At 39.6% G+C, this 16,774-nt stretch overlaps 1 long non-coding RNA gene across 2 annotated transcripts in view; it reads right to left on the reverse strand.

Moving 5' to 3' along the window:
• Window positions 1-3: 3 nt before the first annotated feature.
• LOC114576988 (uncharacterized) overlaps window positions 4-16,774 on the reverse strand; it is a 28,344-nt gene continuing 11,573 nt past the window's right edge. Inside the window, exons 4-7 of one of the 2 annotated variants that reach the window (XR_009832117.1) lie at window positions 11,956-16,167; window positions 10,173-10,332; window positions 8,732-10,108; window positions 4-8,587 (exon numbers count right to left, since the gene is read on the reverse strand). This is a non-coding gene — a long non-coding RNA (uncharacterized LOC114576988). Of the gene's footprint in view, window positions 10,109-10,172; window positions 10,333-11,955; window positions 16,168-16,774 lie in introns of both variants that reach the window. The other variant, XR_009832118.1, reaches the window with a different exon arrangement.

Here is a 16,774-nt window from a genome sequence, read left to right on the forward strand (position 1 = left end):
GTTTTAAAATATAAAATACAAAATCTATATGTATCAAATTGCACGTTTATTTGCCTAAAAAAAAAAAAAAACACGATCATTATTCACAATCTATCATTTCCTTTTACCATTAGCCTTTCTTTTCCTCTTCTCGATTCACTTTATCACACTTTATCTACACACGAAGTAAAAAAATAACTTTTTACATTGTCCCAGTCGGGGACGAACCAACGACAAATTTATAAATCCACTCACTAATAACAAGAGATGATATCTGAGGGGGGAATCACGATCAGGTATGATAATCCGCGTAGGGCAAAGAGCGGCAAATCCATCGTAACGAGGTGAACGAGTTACCTTAACGACCGATCCCGCGTGACGTTTTTTCAATTCGACCACGAATCGATCCGCTTTATCTATCACCAGTTAACCGATGTAAATTTACCAAACGTTCGCGTGGAAACAAAGGGCCCTTCCCTCGTTGACCTAATCGCTTTAACTCGTTCCATCGAGTGAACGAATCAAAGAACGGCAGGTGTGCATGCGCGAAAACGGACGAAACAATTGCTTCTCGATCGATTTGCTCGCCGATCGTTCCCTCGAGGTGCTCGCTCGAAACGTTCCAATTATCCTTTCCGCGGACAACGGCTATTTTGTTTAAACCTTCGCTCCATTATTGTTTCTCGCCCCCTCTTATGCCTGCGTCGCATTTATCGGATTCGATTTCTCCATCTCGGCGATCAGAGAGCATCTCTTTCTTCCGATTTTTCCATCGTTTCGATTCCGATACGGAGATTGTAGATTTCTTCGATTTATTGGGGGAATTCTGGAGAATTGATTTAGAATTTCTAGATTTTTCTGAATTTATTTGTTTCGTTTGATATCGTTGTGTCGCTTTCTTTCGACGTAATGACGGTTTCTTGATTATTGAGAAGGGAAATCGTGGCTTAAAGAACGTTGAGAGTTCGTTGGATTCGTTGAATTGAAATATTCTTTTAGAAATGGATAATTGCTGATGATTTAATTTTAACACTGTGCACCGAAATTACACTATCCAATTGTATTAATTTGTTAAAATAATTATAAAAATAATTCGATTATTTTAACCGATAGCTATTTATTCTTAACGATTATTCTATTTTCTTAACGAATTAAATTAATTATTCTTTACGAATAATTAAAAGACGCTTTCCACGATTACTTTACTCGTCGAACGAAACTCCTCGACTGAAGAATTTATAAACTGTATCGCCGGCGAATGTTGACATTTTGCGAACGAGAAAGTGTTCCACGAATTGGCCGGGGAAAATGTTTGTAAATATCGTAGCGAAATACGGCTGTTTATTGAAATCACTCGATACACCATTGCCCTCGAGAATTTAAAGACAATATCCGTGAAATATTCACGCGATTATTTTCAACTCCAAAAAATAATCAATAGGTCTTTTTTAGTCAGGATGCGATGCTGGTTTTACTCTACCCAGAATGATGTAACGGAGAGAAAGTTGGGTTGGAAGGCTCGAAAGTCGTCTTGGAAAGGGTGCAGCCATCGACCATCGAGAAATTAGACCGCTCAAAGTTCCACCTCCTTGTCCTGGGACCATGGTTCCGTTCTCCTTCCGTCGTGATGTAAGATGTAATGCTTCCAGGAGGACCGTTGGGATTCGGGAAATCGTGTCGCTAGTCGAGGCAGATTTATTTGCGGGGTTGGAAAAAAGCGAGAACGAAAGGAAATTATTCCTTGGAGGGAGGGATTTCGAGAAAGAAATTTTTAAACGACGATATAGAAATGTAAGCGCAATCTCTAATCATCGAATAGGATGGTTGGATGATAGATGCTCGAGTAACGATGAGAAATTATTAAACTTTTATAATTTTCCATAATTTCCATAACTTCAAAATTTGTTCGAGATACATTAAAATTTCGATCCGAGTGAATATATTTTAACGAAGTTACGAAACTTGGAATTTTTTGATAATTTTTCATCGAATTACTCGAACGAGTTATTCGAGGATCGAGGAAACGTGGTTCTATTTAAAGCTTCTATTTAAATAAGTTAAATATTTATATGAAATTGAAATAGCGCGTGGGTGAAGATTATCGGTGGAATTTTAGATGCGATCGAAATAGCCCAAGACTTTATTGATCTGGGACTTGTTCCGTTCCGCAACGAGTTCTCAAGGATGCTGTGGTTTCAATGGTCGCGATTGGAAAATTCCGAATTTTTGGGATCGAGTAAAAAATTATCACGTTTTATTTAAATTCGGTTTCGAAATTATTCGAAGAAGAAGCTTATTGGAGATTCACAGGGAATAACGAACGGTGAAAAATACAAAGGAGAAAACGATCCGCTGGCTCATTGATTAACAATCAGCCGTGAAATAAGGTGATTTGTTATGAATCCAATTTTTTATCCCCTGTGTGTGAGAATTTATAATTAAAATTTATAATTTTATATCCTTACCAATCATTCATCTTAATCAAATAAAAAAAAAAGAAAAAAACGAAGACACGATACAAAAATTTCAAATATAAAAATATTAGAGAAAATGAATAATATAGTCTCAATTATAAAACTCAACTTTCTTTCAAAAATTGTTTCTCATTCCTCTTATCTTTATCTTAAATAATTGATCAGATAATTACGTATCCTCTCAAACTTAAATTATTTAATACTTTATCTAGTAATTTCTTAAATAATTTTAAACAATATCGACACGAAAAGTACAAATTAGGATCGACGCAACGAAATGATCGAGAATTTCAATTTGCTAATCAATCGTTGGAAGAGTGACATTTCGAGAACGCAGTAGATACGGTGTCGTAGCGGTTTCATTAATATTCATGCATATTCATACAAGCAAAAAACCCGTGTATTTATGCACGGTACCCCGCCTCTCCCAGATCCATGTCTCGATGGTTAATCAGCATAAAGTAAGCCTTTTAACGATCGACGTAAGAACACGGAAAGAGTCATCTGTTTTCGATTCAACATGGTGTTTATCTTTTAATAAAAACGAGGACCGATACACGCCACTAAATTACATCTTAATTCGGAACGAGCTCGAATCGTTTATTGGTCCTCCAATAAATTCTTTAAAATGTCCATGCATACTTGCCAAGTGTTCGTGGTCCAATCTCTCGTTGTATATGACTTATTTTGGCTCGAGTTAAAAATCACTGGACACGTATGAGTCTTGTTCCAATCTATCAATTCTTGGAAATTATAATTATAAAAATCGTCGATATCGATATAAAATCTTCTCGAGAATGGAATAGAAAGAAGATTAAAAATGAAGATTGTAATTTTTCTTGATACGATATTAAGTGAATGAAAAATAATTTTAATAATTAAATTTTACTTAAATTTCTTACAGATAGATATTATTATATATTAGTTCACGAAAAATTGTTCGATCGATGCACAAACGCTTCAACGCTCTCTAAACGAAGGAATCATAAGTTTCAAAATGAATAGTATGATTAAATACGATGATAATTATGATTAAATTTCACAGAATGGAATATATGTACGAATAAACATCATCAGAATTGTATTTCCTTGATATGATAAGATCAAACGTGGAATGATTCATCGAGAATTCGGTTTTCGAATTATTTTCGTTTCGGCTTGATCAAGCAGAAGTGGAGAAGGCACACGAAAAGTGATAAATTTTAACCGATAGCTCGAATAAAAGATAACCGTTCCAAAGAAAGCTTTCATAGCGATCGGCCAGATGCGCGCCGCTGAAAACTGGCCCTGATGAATAACCATCGAATGGTCGATCAATTTTTAATCGGAGGCCGTTGCAACCTACGCGAGACTACGATTATCCTGGCTGAAAAACGCTTCTCGTTTCCATCCTGGAAACAGGGATCCACCAGTGCGTTTAAACGACGAGCACGATAACGACTCTGTACTTGACAGGCTAACCCCAGGTCAATTTTTCTTTCAGATTACCCTATCTCCTCTTTACCTTGTTAGAATAATAAAAATATATTCTCTTATTTTTAAATAATAACCGATTTCATATGTGGACTCTTCCTTGTCTTCGACCTTTCAAAATAGTTTTCGCGAATTTTACGTGAAGATGATTTATCGGGAAAGATATTGAAAAAAATATTAAAGATTCTTAGATTCTCTACCCTACGAAAAAATATACTTTTATACGGTTATGAAAGAAAAAAAGGAAGGCTGAAGTTATTATAATATATAGCTGCAACATTATCAATATCGTTTCCCAAATCTTCAATTTTCAAAATTCGCAAAATTAATCGATGGAGGCTATGATGTGATAGCTGTTGTCGAACAACGAAAAAGGAATTGGGTTACCCGGCCTCTCAAATACGGAACTTTTGCCAGAGCTGCGCGATTCTCCGTATCGTGCTTCAACATCCGATATTCCAACGGTGTAATATTATATTATTTGCCAAAACTTCGAATGGAACGAGATTTTCCCGACTTTTCGAGCCGCGCCTCGTTCGAGAAATATCGATTCCTCGCACGCGACGACGCGTCGTTTCAATGCGTCTTTCTTACTTCAAAGAACATTTCAATATAATCTATGACACCGCAATGTCGGTGTTCCAAGTGTTTCCTTGTCACTTTCTTTTTTCTTCTTTTTTCTTCCTTTTTTAATTCGTTGATATCTCGAGCTTTTTCCCAAAGAGCATCGATTTCTTTATTACGTTAATTCCACACGTTTCACGGTAGTGTTATTACGCTGTATTCCCTTAGTGGGATTCCAACGGTAACAGGATACGCGATAGAAGGAAGTTTTTTTGTGATGGTAGCTGTCAAGATAACGCGTGAAAGTAAATGAGGAGCTCGAGGAGTTGGAGGATTTGACGAGAGAAAGAGTTGGATTCTTGGGGAACGAGACATCTGTTTCTATCTAAGGAACATCTTCCATTAGGCGATGGACGAATGGAAGAATAAATTGGACGCTTCGATTGGACGAGAGCGACGGTTAGAGAGAAAGATAACACTTTACGATTTCCCCTCAACGGTTAAAAAATCATTTGTGCTACATCGCACTTGTTGCGAAAATTAATCAAAACCAAGGATTATTTAATATTGAAAATGAAAATTAAATATTTAACGAGTAAATGCTTCGTTAGAAGGCACGATTACAAATATTTTATATTTGCCATACACATATTTTAAAAGAGGAATGAAATGGAAAAATTATTTTCTACGTGATTCGGCAAATTTCACAAAATTCGCTGGAAATTGACGATAATCGAAAATTAATTTGAACATTCGGTAAAAATATTCTAATTTTCCAACAAAATAATTTCTTCCTCCCTCAAAGAATCGTTTCGTCCAAAAAGAAGCGCGCCAGGTTGCGCGGAATGGAGAGAACGGAGGGAAAAGAGTAATTTATCGAGGCGCCCCTTCCCTCCTCCAGAATCCATTTGAATAATTAACGCAAAACGCCTTCTAAATAAACCTCTCGCAGCTGCATGGTCCGGAAATGGCCGCGATTCGGTCAATTCTATTTAAGTAGCAAGAAAGTTTATCGAATTTCGCGGGGTGTCGAAGAAAAAGGACGCGGTGAAAATTCAGTCGGGGCTCGGTCAGGTGCGCGTATCCCGGAATAGTTTGTAAATAGAATGCCTAGGTTGGAACGCTGGAAATTGGATTTATGTCGTTCGGGGCGTAGCGGCCCGGGGACGTTTCGAGATTGATGGCTGCACCGAGATAGTGCGTTTCGAGGATTGACAAGTGTGAAAGAGAAATTCGAAAGACCTCTCAGTTCAGTTGTTTTCCTCCAACCCCCTCCTCCCTCCCTTTTTTTCTTTTTTTTCCCCCTCGTCCCATCGTGATTCTCTTACTCGCGTAGATACGGGCGCGGTTGGACGGATGATGGAAGCGGATATGGAAATAAAAATTTTGCTTCTCTTCGAATACGTTGCTTGTTGTTATCCCCGTCTTTTGGCGCGGAGAAAAAAATTTGATCCCTGATTCCTCCGGCTTGGTTCCCCAGCCAAGGGTGGAGAAATTCGAAATTTGCGGAATTATGGAGTGGAAGATGGAAATCGAATCTCTCGATTCAATCTCACGGTTAATATTTGTAATAGGTATTGGAAATATTTGAAGGTGGATATAAATTAAAAGCAAAACGAGAGAAATTTTACGCGCAAGATTTCAAGGAGAGATATTTCTTCTCCATGAGAAATGACAATACATTTTCCAACGGATCTCCCTTTCTAATTTACATTCCTCATCGAATTTTCTCGTTACAACAACGCTATTTCTCGTTGCTCTTTCTCTCTCTCTCTCTCTCTCGTTCATCGAATACTCAAGACAGATATCCCATATAGATCCTTCCTCATTCTTGATTTACATTCTTCATCGAATTTCCCTCCTTACACGAACGCGAACGCTCCATTCCTGCTCTCCCATTCATCGAATTCTCATAACCCGATAACGGGCGGAATCGCAATGTAATTATACAACTAATTATCCCGCGGCACAACTCAACCGGCCCCCTCGGTAATTCCATTCCCCCCTTAATACCCCCGTATTAAGACGTCTGTCGTAATTTAATTTCTCTTAAAACTCTCGGCGGCTGAATCGTCGCCGCTCTTTTCCCAACAGAGCGTCGCGATTCTCCAGAACATTTCATTGCGAGCGCACACGTCAGCGGTAGCACGATTCCTCATAATGTATTTCTCGATGATGAATAAGTAATTGCAGCGGGAGGAGGGCGTGTTTAATTGTATTAAAGGACAAGTTATTGGTCTGAATCAGAGGCCTGTGCGGGGATTAGAGGCGGGGAGAAGACAAAGAAAAGGGGAGGAGGGGGAGAGCAGAAAAGGAAAGAAGAAGAAGAAGAACGAAGAGGGGGCGTTAAGGGGACCAAGCGCCCCCTCCACCCCTTTTCCTGTTCTTATTTCTCGCAGGTCCGCGCGATAATGGGCTTTTACTGCATGAATAGAAGCGGCAAAGATGGACTCTTTCCCCGGCTCCCGGTTTGTTCCCTCCCGTTGTCCCTTGCTGTAGGTGTCAGACGTGAAATTAGTCCGCATTTATATTCTTATTTGCATACAATGGAATCAGATAGCGTAATAATTGTTCTTTTATTCAACGTTTTATCGCGTCCCGATCGCGCGGACGCCGCCTCCTCTGATCCCGATTCACTCCAAACTCGATGCCCCTCTAATTGCATCTGCCTCCCCATTAATTGCGTATTTCAACCTAAAACAGAGCCTAGTGTTTAAGATAATACGTATTAAGTTCTATCGCGACGTTATATGGGACATACATATCTTTTTCTCAGTCCAGTTTTCTCAATGGTTCGCGATATTTTCACTGTTGTGCAATAAATCGTTCGATTTTTCATTTTCTCGATTTTGACAACGTCCACACGCGCTCTGCAACGGAGTTTGAAAGAATCGTGGAAGAGAAGAAGAAGAAGAAGGAGGAGGAGGAGGAGGGAAAGGAGGAGGAAGAAAAAACGTTCCCCCTTTTAAACGAAAGCTAATTCCTCGTTTAAGCGGACACAAGAAAGCCGTCAGAGATCGGGGCACGTCTGGCGAATCGATCAAACTGGAAGCTCGACAAGCGGGATGTCGCCCTCATTTTCCCTTTCTCGCTCGCACCCACTTCCGCTCCTCCACTCCATCTTCCTCCTATCCCTAATTTCTTGCGTGGGGCGACACTCGAGAAAGCATAAACACGTGTTCCGCGTGACGTGTCCGCGCCGACGACCGCGGCATCCGTTTCCAACGGCAGCAGTTTCACAGATCGTGAACGTAAACTTCTCATGCGCTCCATTTCAGACGTAGACACGCGTACACGAGGAAGGGGGAACGACGATGGATTTATAGCGAACCGACTTTTTTTTTTTCTTTTTTTGTAGAAAGTTTTTTTTCCAAAGACAGGATCACTTACTCGGTTGGGCAGGATGTTGGGCTAAATTTACACGGGAGACACGATGATCTCGAGCACACGAAACATCTCTTTCGAGATATTGAACATATTGAGCTTACGTTAATTCTTGACTGTTAGTGAATAATTGAATACAAGTAGATTAGAATGCAAGATATTTTAAGAAACGGATCATCAAATGTAATAATATTATTTTTCTATGTTCTGTGTATCATATTCTCTTACATTTGTCCTACACAGTCTATATAAAATATGACTCTCTAAATATACCATTATATCTTATTAAAAGTTTCAATTCGTTCTGAATTCGTTATATTTGATTTTAGACTCACCATCATTCTTCCTTTATTCATTTTCCACTCTATCTGAAAGACACTCTCGATTGTAAAAAATCGCGCGGAGATATTTTTATCGTTGAATATATGAGGGTCGCGTCGCGAAGATACACTGAGCTGACACTGTCGTTCCATTTACAGCTCGTCACCGCGGTACAATCAGTCGACGATAACTTTTCGTATGAGCTATTAATCTATCCACGATTGCCAGCTTTCCACGTTTTATTGCCCCGTTTCTTGGGGAAACGAAACTCTATTCTTCTAATACGGTTCAGATAACAGAAGGAACACGTACCGCATCCACTTGTTATCGCTGTTTCTTAAAAGGTAATTTATCGTTACCTCCGGTCTCGCCGCTCTCTGTTTACGAGAAAACTGGAAATACGAGGTCGCTGTTAAACATTTATACACATTTGCCGTGAAAACGATTCGCTATATGTCGATATCCTCTCGCTAATCGATTCTGTTAAAATAGCAAACGAGCAAATCCCTATTGATCTTATACCGAATTTCTCTTACCTTCCCAAGTATTTATTTTTTTTATATATTCGATATAATTTATTATTTTTGTATTTTCTTGAATTAAAACTCGGGTCCAGCATTTTTAAATTGTACGTAAAACTTGAAAATCCTTTATCTTTTTTTTTTATTGGATATATGTATCTATATCTATATTTTTCTTCGTTACATTTATTTATTACGTTTTATCTTTCTCATTTTCTTCGTGTCTTCTTTATCAGGAAAAATAAATTAAATCTACTCGTAGATAATAAGAAATACCTTCTAAAGAGCTGAAAGTAACTTGAAAATTAATCTTACATGAAAATTAAAGCGTGCTTGAACACAGCTTGAAAGATTTTAACATTGATATCGAGATTTTATCATTATAATTTTAAGCAATAAAAATTTCATCTCGCTTTTCTTTATTATCTACGATTTTCGCCAACATTCTTCACAATTTACGGCGAGGCTGGCTGATCTTGTTTTCATAGTTGCAGTGACGCGCGTTTACGCGTATGTTTCTTTTGAACGCCCGCGTTTCAAACTGCGTGCCGACGTTTATCGTTCATCACCGGCGAATTTACACGGATGGGACGAAATAAATTCGAGCTGCGTTTTGCGAATCTTCCAGCCATCAACTCGACGAGTAACGAGATTTTCTTGTTAATTCCAGAGTTTAAATTCTAAAAATAACGAAGTCGCATAACATTCCTTTCTTTTTCGTTTAATTTAATTTAGACGAATTCCTGCTTCGCAAATACGTATTTTCAAATTTTTATTGAGAAAAAGTATGGATGATTTGATCGAGGATTCGATGATATAAACGTCTAAATTATATAACGTATTCTTCTCGTGGTCCTGGTTTCTCTGTCTAAGATAATATTGGAAACATTTTTAAGGATCCTTGTACAGGTGTTCAGTAACAGTTCAGAAACGGTGTTTGTTGCATGAAATTTCTACGAAGCCAATAAAAGCACGTTAAAAGCGTTTAAACATTGGCTAAGTTAATTTACCTCGTTTCTTCACGAAACTCTTGTTTCCGCGAAGAATGCAATTACACAATTTCACCTTTATATAGCGGGAAACGGGTACACAGTGTCAATAGCAACGAGTGTAACAGAGGCCTTTGATGTCTTACCGATGCAAAGTTTTAAAGGTCGAAGTGAGCGGATACCAACCGACCGCAATACAGTGGTTGAAACAAACGCGCGGCAGCTTTACCTGTCTGCTTTGTGCTTCGTGAATGCGTGCCACGCTTGGCATTAGTTGGCTACTCGTTATAACTAATGCAGAAATACTCTTCTAACCGGATACCAATTACATATGTACGTGTAAGTAATAATGTTACTTGGCGATCGTTCGCCACCCTATTCTCTCCTACACTCGTGCGAATCTCTGTGAATAATCGTGCAACAGGATTTATTAATTAAAGAAGAATGAAAATCGCTGCAATAATTACCTGTTAAATTAAGAATTCCATTGTACGTGCTTAGACCGTTAAATTGCCTTTGTTCAAGTGGCGAGATGAATTACGAATATCTTCATTTCTTTCTCTTCCTCTTCTTCTTCCTCTTTTTCTGAACGAAATTATAAAATATTGAAGATAGTAATTAATCCATCTGGAATTTAGAAAATTCCGAGCATTAAAATTTATTTTGATTGCTCCTCGATCGAACAAAAATTCTCAACTCATACTTCAATATAAGAGATAACAACTCCATTAACCCTGCAACTCGAAGAATAAAATTACCGAAAGAAATATTACTTATATAAAAAAAAAAGAAATGATCACATGCACTCACTCATCATAAAAATAAACCAAACTTTCATCAAGGAAAGGAGTTTGCAAGATGGAATTCAACGACAAAGATGTTGTATCTGGCGTAAATCCTATACATCAGGCGTGGAGTTTCATTTATCCCGCGCAATACGAGTTTGATCCTCGGTCTGAGATCGAGGTGTTATTTGCCCGATACAGGAAAAGGGAGGTAAATTTGATGATTTCATTAGTCCACGTTCCGTAACTTGATCATTGGCCGTTGTTGGCGCTGCTGGCGTCTCTGGTGGCCGGAAGTGGAGGGCCTTCGCTTCTTATCTCGCCCGCATTAATCACGTCCCCGCAGCCTATCAACCGGTTGGAATTCTTTTCCACGCTGGGAGATACCTGTCGGCACGTCAGCCCGTGGAGGGATATAAACGCACGTATCCTTGATACCGGCTAGGCATTTCCGTGTAATTGAATGGATTAAGAACGCCCCGTAATCTACCTGCCTCGAGGTTGGAATTGGATACGTGGAAGGTATGCAGAGAACCTATTCGCTGGAATCTCGTGCGAGGCCTGGCACGAGAGCGTAAATACATAACGCTGTTGTTCGTTGATATTTTAATTCGGCATTTTGTAGCCGATGAAAGGAAAAGACGTGAGAAACGAGCGATGAATATTTGATATATATCGAATGTAAAAATAACCGAGGTACGTTCACTTGAATAGAGTTTATTATCATTTCTGTGCTTTGCAACTTGCACGTAACTTCTCGCCGTTTCAACGATATGGAAATTTATTGGAAATTTACCGATACTCATATCCCCTTTTTCATTTTCATAATTCCATTTTCCCATTTGTATAACTTTCCTTACTTCCATTTACCAAAATGTAATTAACCAGTAGAGAAAAATAATTATCACAAAAGGAGAACGAAGAATACGTACATGCATACCATTATTTCTATTTCAATTCACTCGTCTCCACTCGATTTCGGATTATAAATTCGCTCGTCACACTTCCTTGCACTTGGAAATCAATCGACCTTTCCGTTCCCCGCCGCGACATTCGATTAATTAGGTGCAAAGTTGCGGATTCGATGCCGGCTACGTAAATAATCGCAAAGCCGCTTGTGTCGCGTTCGTTAGTAGAGGTAATGCTAATAATAAGCGAAATGAATAAGTTGTTCGAAACAACGATGGCGGAGAAGGAGGAGGAGGAGGAGGAGGAGAGGCCTCAGTATCGATTCGCCGAAACGAAGCAACTTCTGCCGAGAGTTGGGAATTATTATCTGCTTGCCACGCGTTACACAGTGGCTCCGCTCGTTAACCGATGTTTACATCGAAGCGAGTTCGAGAGAGCGAAGTCGAGAGAGCGTTACGTCGGGGTTATTAAAGCGTTTTCGACGGTGTGGAGGAGGTTGGGGATGAAGGGGTAGGGGGGAATTAACGTGCGACACGTACGATTTTGAATACATTACCGTGCAAAACATCGACGTTGGCCGACTGCTGAAATATTCGCGCAGCCATTCAGGCGCTTCAATTATGCCAGACACGTTTCAGTCTTTAGGAGAGAGAGAAGTCCTTAAACGGCGGTGTGACAGTGGAACCTTTCTCTCTCTCTCTCTCTCTCTCCTCTTTCGTGGGAGAAGTGCATGAATAGAGTACGGCATTGAAATTACGACCGGTAATTTCTAACTCAAATAGTTGAAGGATTTAACCATGGTTAGCGACCATGGTGTTTGCCGGATAATGGAATTTCCTAATGATAATTAAATATCGGCCAGGATCTTTTCATCTCGATCTGGAGATTATCCAGTTGACGCTCCTTGTGCGTGAGCGATTCATCACAATTGTAGGCATACTTCTTGCCATTTTTCTGGTATTTTCACGACTTGTAATCCGTAAGAAAAAGCAACGTTCTTCTCGATGCGAAGTCTTTTGCATTCGTATTGATTCATATCTGCTCCCCAAAATAAAATCGAACATTAAGATCGAAGGTTAACGTACTTGACTCGACCAATAATCAAATATTTTTCTCCGATCTTGTACTCCCGCCTCCAAACAGAACGGTACGCGATAATACCAGGTTTGAAATCACCTCTCTCCTCCCTCAAAAGTTTTGCGAAGCTCGGACAAGCGGTTAATTAAGCGAATAACATATATCATGTTAACGCCTAACGCTCAACCCAACTTGTCCCCCCTCCAACATCTCGTTTCGCGTGGAGGAACCGAGCCAACAAGGCCCCCTTGTAACACATAGACCTATACACGTTCAGAAGCGTGTAGAGAGATAGAGCCCAGCGCCCTGAGCTGCTTTTCACCGGCTTTCTCATATGTGAGCCACAGAACCAGAGGCTCTTCCTCCTTCCTTCAAAGATGCCCTCCCCTCCCAACCATTCTCCATTCTCCTCTACCGACACCGCACACCTTAACGTGTACTTACATCGCTGCACATTTGCCGGCTAACTAATAGACGGCCTCCCCTCCTCCCTTTCTGCCTCCTCCTTTGCTCCTTCATCCGTTCGAGCACCACCTCCCACACACGAACGGCTACCGAACGCGCATCCCGTAACGAAGATATCCTGGAATTACATAGCTCCGCTTGTGTACCGCGCCCTCGGGCTGTCCGCGACCGAGATATCGCACAGAAGAGATCGAACGAGAACGTTCCGTGATGATATGGCGATGCCACGGTGATCGTGGTGGAATTCTTCTTTGGAATTTGGAAATTTGTTATCCCGAATTTCACGTCGATGAAATGAAACGAAGGAATTTTGAAACGAATTTTCCTTTTTAGATTCTAATTTGAATTCGAGATGTCGAGAAGTTATTTCTTAAGTTTTCAACGAGTTTCGAACCTGTTCGATCAAGCTTCGGTTCCATTAGTCACGCGGCTAATTGCGCGTTTTCTTCGTTCAAGATTATCGAAGCGAGACGTGTCCTAACTAACTCGACGTTGAATCCCTTCGAGACCACGGGGTCACCGGGTATATAACATACGAGTATAGAACACTTATGCTTTAATTAAAAAGGAGAGAAGGATGGGATTCAATTAGCGTCACGCTTCGCATCGTCTTAAGGAGCTTGCTCGCCCTGCTCGCTGGACTACGAGGATGAAAATTCAACGGAGGATAATGGAGAGAGCTCTGCGCTACAAATAGCACCGAAAATAATTCTAGTTTCCAGGTTAATCGCCGATATTTAGCAGGATAAATGGAAAAAAGAAAATAATATCCAAACAAACGGATATTTCATCCTTATACAAATAACAAACGTTTGAATTCGAAAAATCCTACGTGTTTCAGTTTGCAGCCACGATTAATCCGTTCCTTCCCCTCGGCTCGTTAGGGAAATTCAGTTTAACTGTTATATGCAAATGCGGTGGATGTTAATTGTTTCATTAAGCGGGTACTTGACCCGAATGTCCGAACCGAGGGAGTCCAAAATTCGTACGGTCTTCGAAGAGTTGTTTCCTTAAACGAGAGAGACTCGCTTCGTGTCACGTTAAATCGCGGGATACTTGTTCCACGATACATTCGTATCGAAGTCGAAAAGGATTGGTTTGAAAGAGGTCACGATTCCAAACCGTGATGAAAATTATCCAAGAATGAAAGAAGCGGAGAAGGACGAAACGAGTAATTGGCAAAAGAGATCATCAAGAGGATTTTCTTCCCTGTTTAAAGGGAAATCCAATAACCCTTTTAGGTAGGGAAGATGCATTTTTAATGGATCGCGAGCGGCGAATTGCGCAAATGGTTTCCAAGGATGGAGAGAAGATTAGTCTGATAGCGTGGAGCTATTCCATGGGACCGGAAACAAGGAGTAAATAAACGCGGCATTAGCCGTTAGTCCCGGCTATAACGGTATTTGTCTAATTAAACGGTCACTTTAAGAAGAGCTTCCATTCACCGAGCTGCTTCATTTCCTCCTTCGTTATGAGAGATTTCCATTTTCTTTTTCTTTTTTCTCCTTTCTTTTCTTTTCTTTTTTTTTTTTTCTTTCCCTTGCGAAGACTTACGAGATATCAACCGGAGGATAATAATTTCTTTCGAGGAGCTCTCCTCCTCGATTCTTCTTAAAAGACCAACTTTCCATTCGTTTAATTAATCAAAGCACGCAAATTTCAATAGCGAGAAATATAAACTTCTCGAAAAGTGGGATGAAATGAAAAACGAGGAGCACTTTTAGTGCTCCCCTATCCTTTTCTGTTTCGTTCTAATGACCCATCTCGAACCGAAAGAAGAATCGTTAGCTTAGAGATGTCCACGGTTTAATTAAGTGAATGTACATCCTTAATGCGCGAGATTAAACGTTAAGTTTATCTCTCGGCTTCGAAGAGATTTCTATCTATTTTCTCTCTAACTCGGTTACGTGTGAGATTACGGATTGATGTAATCTCGTGTATACAGGTTTAACGAAAACGCTCTTGCGAATCGAAGTCGGATGATGATGAGACGAGCGAATGACCGGTATTGATTAAGAAATATGATCCTCGTCCCATTCCTTGACTGAAAGATTGTTCAATTCTTTGGATTTAAACGTTTTCTTGATCTTCTTTCTTGTGTTTTTCCTTTTTAAAGTCATATACCTACGTTTTAAACGTTTGATCCCAACGGAAAAATGTATCGATTCAATATTCTTATAATTAGAATTAAACATGATTTAATTTTAACCGACATACGTCAATATTGGATCTGTTCTGCGGGATAAGTGGAAAAGGCACGTAACCCAGTTCCAAGAGCCTCGATCGACCGTAATATAGTTCACAAAGCATAATTTCATCGTTGGGCCAACAAACTATCCGTTTGATGGATAACCACGTGCTGAGGTTGACCGGGGACGACGATCCGTGTGCAAATTATTCGATTAATTAAGGACTTATCTGTAAAGTCCACTCGCTCGTCTGGAAACGCCCTGTGTCAAGAACACGAGCAGTTTGCTTCCGAGCATGATCGAAATGTACCAACCTTTCCTCTTTGTCCGTTCGCGAAGAAGGAATATCAAATTGCTTCTTGCGACGATGCACAAACCCCTTCTTATCGAGTTTTCGGGATCTGCAAGTTGTTGCTTTCGCGTCGCGTGATTCAAGATTCGCTATTATCGGATCCTCAACCCCAAAGTTCGTTTCTCGATTATCTGAGAATATCGATGTTTGGAATATCCTGAAATTCGATTCTTGTCAAATATGATATACATATATATATATAAAACATTACCGTATGATAACGTTATCGTGATATCTTTTTTTTAAAATATCGTTTTTTTTTCAACAATGTTTTAAAAAAATATACAACCGAACAGGCACAGACAGATTTCACGGTCGAATGAATTAGTTACATGGTACTACCTTCACGATAAACCAACCACCTCCGCTGATTTATTTCCACCGTCATCGCGCACGCAGATTTTTACGAGGTCGGATGGGAAAAATATTTTTCTCTTTACTCTCCTCGCTTTTTTATTCCGGCCATAAAAATCTTTGTATCCTCCTCGTAATATCTTATCGAAAATAAACGAATATATCCCCATTATCTTAGCTATACATACCAATAACGACGTCATTCGGATTAAAGGATCTCTTTTCCGCCCGACAAAGGATCTATATGGAATGGTGATCGAAATAATAAATAATGCTCCTACATGCGCCCGTTGATAACACGGTTGATGGTTCGATTGTATCGCGGAATATTCTGGAAAAAAAAAAGATAAAAAAAGAAAGAAATATCTTTGTAAACGACGCATCCCTCGAATTTTTTTTTACTCATCGCTAAAGTAAGATGGCATCTCGATCGATGTCCAAATAAGTCTCGCTTGACCTTCCGATTTTGCGGCCCTGCTAAGCCATCAATGAATGGAAGTTAATCACAGAGCCGCGAGCGATTCGTCGTATTTCGGCGGGGAATGGGACTGTTAGCGATGGGATCGAGTTGACACACGTGCTTACATAAATTTAAATAAAATCCAATTCGAGATATTCATATCGTAGAGTAATCTTTTCAGGAGCGAAGAACAAATTTTCGTATCGAATTACGAAAATTAAGAGAATTACGTTAAATTACACCGATTATATCAAATTAGGAGAATATTGATTAAATAATTTTTCTTGCTGTTTCTAAAATTTCGTTCAGCAAGATTCGTATATTTTTTTAAAACTACACCAAGACAAAAATTCTCTCTTTTTCGTAAAAATATTCGTAAAATTATTAGATTCGATTGCATTAATTGCGGTCTGTCTTGGAATTTTACTTGTGATGTACTTGATCCCATCGCTAACTGGGGCTGGATTATAACGGGGGA

This window comes from Apis cerana, linkage group LG12 (assembly GCF_029169275.1).
Source record: "Apis cerana isolate GH-2021 linkage group LG12, AcerK_1.0, whole genome shotgun sequence".
Lineage (NCBI taxonomy): Eukaryota > Metazoa > Arthropoda > Insecta > Hymenoptera > Apidae > Apis > Apis cerana.